The sequence below is a fragment of the Babylonia areolata genome, chromosome 3 (genome assembly GCF_041734735.1).
Source record: "Babylonia areolata isolate BAREFJ2019XMU chromosome 3, ASM4173473v1, whole genome shotgun sequence".
Classification (NCBI taxonomy): Eukaryota; Metazoa; Mollusca; class Gastropoda; order Neogastropoda; family Buccinidae; genus Babylonia; species Babylonia areolata.
In genome coordinates, this window is record NC_134878.1 from 13,540,772 (window position 1) to 13,545,639 (window position 4,868).

Genomic DNA, 4,868 nt, shown 5'->3' on the forward strand with positions numbered 1-4,868 from the left:
AGGAAGGGAGAGAAAGAAAGGAGGAAGGAAGGGGGAGAAAGAAAGGAGGAAGGAAGGGGGAGAAAGAGAGGAGGGAGAGAAAGAAAGGAGGAAGGGAGGGAGATAAAGAAAGGAGGAAGGAAGGAGAGAAAGAGGAGGAAGGGAGGTGGAGAAAGAGAGGAGGAAGGAAGGTGGAGAAAGAAAGGAGGAAGGAAGGGGGAGAAAGAGAGGAGGAAGGAAGGGAGAGAAAGAGAGGAGGAAGGAAGGAGAGAAAGGAAGGAGAAAGGAAGGAGAGAAAGAAAGGAGGAAGGAAGGGGGAGAAAGAGAGAAGGAAGGGAGGGAGATAAAGAAAGGAGGAAGGAAGGTGGAGAAAGAGAGGAGAAAGGAAGGAGAGAAAGAAAGGAGGAAGGTGGAGAAAGAGAGGAGAAAGGAAGGAGAGAAAGAAAGGAGGAAGGAAGGGGGAGAAAGAAAGGAGGAAGGAAGGTGGAGAAAGAGAGGAGGAAGGAAGGTGGAGAAAGAGAGGAGGAAGGAAGGGAGAGAAAGAAAGGAGAGAGAGAAAGAAAGGAGGAAGGAAGGGGGAGAAAGAAAGGAGGAAGGGAGGGGGAGAAAGAAAGGAGGAAGGAAGGGAGAGAAAGAGATGAGGAAGGAAGGGGGAGAAAGAATGGAGGAAGGAAGGGGGAGAAAGAAAGGAGGGAGAGAAAGAAAGGAGGAAGGAAGGTGGAGAAAGAGAGGAGGAAGGAAGGGGAGAAAGAAAGGAGGAAGGAAGGGGAAGAAAGAAAGGAGGAAGGAAGGGGAGAGAAAGAAAGGAGGAAGGAATGGGAAGAAAGAAAGGAGGAAGGAAGGGAGAGAAAGAAAGGAGGAAGGAGGAAGGAAGGGAGAGAAAGAAAGGAGGGAGAAGGAGGAGAAAGAAAGGAAGGAAGGGAGAGAAAGAGAGAGGAAGGAAGGGAGAGAAAGAAAGGAGGAAGGAAGGTGGAGAAAGAAAGGAGGAAGGAAGGAGAAAGAGAGGAGGAAGGAAGGAAGAAAGAGGAAGGAGGAAGGAAGGGGAGAGAAAGAAAAAGGAGGAAGGAAGGGGGAGAAAGAGAGGAGGAAGGAAGGGGGAGAAAGAAAGGAGGAAGGAAGGAAGGGGGAGAAAGAAAGGAGGAAGGAAGGGGAGAAAGAAAGGAGGAAGGAGGAAGGAAGGGAGAGAAAGAAAGGAGGAAGGAGGAAGGGAGGGGGAGAAAGAAAGGAGGAAGGAAGGGAGAGAAAGAAAGGAGGAAGGGAGGGGGAGAAAGAAAGGAAGGAAGGGGGAGAAAGAAAGGAAGGAAGGGGGAGAAAGAAAGGAGGAAGGAAGGAGAGAAAGAGAGGAGGAAGGAAGAAAGAAAGGAAGAAGGAAGGGAGAGAAAGAAAGAGAGGAAGGGAGGGAGAGAAAGAAAGGAGGGAGAGAAAGAAAGGAGGAAGGAAGGGAGAGAAAGAAAGGAGGAAGGGAGGGGGAGAAAGAAAGGAAGGAAGGGGGAGAAAGAAAGGAAGGAAGGGGGGAGAAAGAAAGGAGGAAGGAAGGAGAGAAAGAGAGGAGGAAGGAAGAAAGAAAGGAGGAAGGAAGGGAGAGAAAGAGAGGAGGAAGGAAGGGAGAGAAAGAAAGGAGGAAGGAAGGGAGAGAAAGAGAGATGGAGGAGCATGAATAATTTTTTGTTTTTGTTCGTTTTTTGTTGTTGTTTTTTTTGTTGCCGACTGATGGCTGCCATTGGGTGTTCATCATTCGTTTCCTGTGTCATTCAATCAGATTTCAGGCACGCACAACGCACACCTACACACTCAGACAAACATGTAACATTTAACATTCGTTCGTTTACTTATTTATAGTCTGTTCATCTATGATGATGATATTAGACTGAAAATAAATGATATTATTATCATTTGGATTATTATCATTTCTATCATAATGATGATTGTTATTATTAATTAGAAATCGACATTTAACATTTAACATCCTTCCTCCTACATTTAACATAAGTGGGCTTCTAACACGCATTCCATATACATATTTGGGAGATAGAGACAGGCAGACAGACAGAGACAGACAGACAGTGACAGTGACAGAGAGACACAAAGAGAGAGGCAGACAGACAGAGAGAGAGAGACAGACATACAGACAGATATTCTGACAGACTGGCGGACAGACAGACAGAGGCAGAGAGACAGACAGACAAACAAACAGACAGACTGACAACACCCATTTTCGGAAGCTCGCCCCACCTCCCAAAATATCTGACTCTGCAGTGCAGCTGTGAGCGGTGGCTCAGTGGTGAAACGTCCTCCCATAGGAAGCGAGAGAATCTGAGCACACTGGGTTGATTCCCTTACTCGTGACCAGCATTTTCTCCCTTCCAGTAGACCTTGACGACAAAAAAAGAAGCCCTCTGCGGAGCAATGCCTTTAGTGCCCTTAACGGAGAACCTACGTCGGCATCCAAAGGGCTCTGCCTGGCAAAATTTCTATTGAAATTTTCACTTTGATAGGAAAACAAATACACTTGCATACAGCCTGAAAAAAAAAAAGGTCATGGCGCTGTTCGCGTTGTAGCCGGGCGTATTCTCGATCCTTGGGAGGGCAGCCTGAATTACACACACACATGGAGAGAAATCTGATGTGATAAAGAGTAATTCACTGCGCTACGTTACACTACACTACACAACAATGCAATACAACGCAACGCAAAGCAACACAATGCAACAACACACAACAACACAAGAAAACACAATCTAATGCATTGCAACGCAACGCAACGCGACGCGATACAATACAATACAATACAATGCAATACAAAACAACACAAAACAATACAATACAATGCAATGCAGTGCAATACAATGCAATACAAAACAACACAAAACAATACAATACAATGCAATGCAATGCAATACAAAACAACACAAAACAATACAACACAACACAACACAACAACAACAATGCAATGCTGCAACACAAATTGAATCCCCCCCCACCACCACCCCCAATCCCGGCGCACCCACCCCCCTCACCCTCCACCCCCACCCAGCCCACTCCCACTTCTACTCCTGCCCACAACCATCCACACCCCCATCCCCACCCCCCTCTCTCTCTCCCTATCTCTCCTCCTCCTCCTCCTCCTCCTCCTTCTTCCTCCTATCCGACCTTTGGCTGGATCGCTGCCAAGCAGAGCGGGCTCCATTGTGTCTGTCTACACAGACGAGTCAGCTTCGTCCCCGAGCTTGACACGTCGCTGACGCAAAGGAAACCAGCTCAGTCACGCAGTTATCAGACAGTTCCGGAGATGGGTGCCATTGTTTGGCTTGGTACGCCCTGAGAGCGCTAACACTGAGCCAGTTGGCTAGTCACTCAACCAGCGTGTCTGTCACAGCTGGACAGTTAGTTAGCTAGCTTGCTGACTTGCTAGTCATTTTTGTTGTTTGATTTGTTCTGTCGTGGAACTGATGCAGCGCCAGACAGGAAGAAGAGGTGTGTGTGTGTGTGTGTGTGTGTGTGTGTGTGTGTGTGAGTTTGGGTCTGGGTGTGTGTGTGTGTGTGTGTGTGTGTGTGTGTGTGTGTGTGTGTGTGTGTGTGTGTGTGTGTGTGTGTGTGTGTGTGTGTGTTTATGTCAGTGTGTGTTTGTGTGTGTGTGTGTGTGTGTGTGTGTGTGTGTGTGTGTGTGTGTGTGTGTGAGTATGTGTGCGTGCGTGCATATGGATGTGTATGTATGTGCATGTGTGAGTTTGTGAGTGTGTGTGTGTGTGCGCGCGCGCGCGCGTGTGTGTGTCACGTGTGTGTGTGTGTATGTGTGTGTGTGTGTGTGAGTGTGTGTGCGTGTGTGTGTGTGTGTGTGTGTGTGTGTGTGTGTGTGTGTGTGTGTGTGCCTGCGCGCGCGTGTATAGTGTGTGTGTGTGCGTGTATGTGGATCGGTGGGGGGTGCGGATGGAGATGGGAGGTTAAATCAAACGTTTAATTAGCAACAACGTCAAACAAAGCACAATGGTGTCCATGGCAGTGACAGAAGGGGTGATGGTGGAGGAGTGGACTGTGAAGCATCACAGGAAAAGACAGAGGAAAGGAAGGGACAGTGGCGCGGACCTCTCTCACCTCTCGTGACACATCACACACAGAGAGCAGTGATATCATCGTTGTCTATTTCTGGGAACTATTCAATATCATAATACTTCTAGGAACAAAATTCTGTCTGTCTGTCTGTCTGTTTGTCTGTTCGCTCTTTGTCATGCCTCTCTCTGTCTGTCTGTGAATTTTTGTCAGTATTTGGAAAATCACAATGCGCATTTTGCAAGAGTTTCAGATGAGACATTGTTTCTGGGAGCTATTCATTATAATAACATTTGTGGGTACAAAGTCTCTCTCTGTCTGTCTGTCTGTCTGTCTGTCTGTTCGCTCTGTGTCATCTCTCTGTCTGTGAATTTTGTCAGCATTCTTCTTCTTCTACAGCATTTCCCAGGCCATGTTCAGACGGTCAGTCCAGAGCAGGTTACGAAGTCTGCAGTCCGCTGAGCTCTGTCGCCATTCCCCACATCTTGTCCTGGAGCGGTGCAGGACAGGGCCAGCTCTGGCACCTCAGCTCTTTGTGTAGAGGGCTGTCTTGTCAGTATTCGAAAATTATTATGCGCATTTTGTTGACAGTATCACAGGAGAACATTCTTGATTTTTTTCATCTCTCTCTCTCTCTCTCTCTCTCTCTCTCTCTCTCTCTCTCTCTCTCTCTCTCTCTCTCTCTCTCTCTGTATATAATGATTTACGGACAAAATTTCTTCAAGACTGTTTAAACATGTCTCTTAGTTCACTTCTCCGATCAAACAACAAGCAGAGAAATTTCCATGTAACAAAATTTATTTTCCATGCGATCAAAAGGAGAAATCATATACTCAGACCTA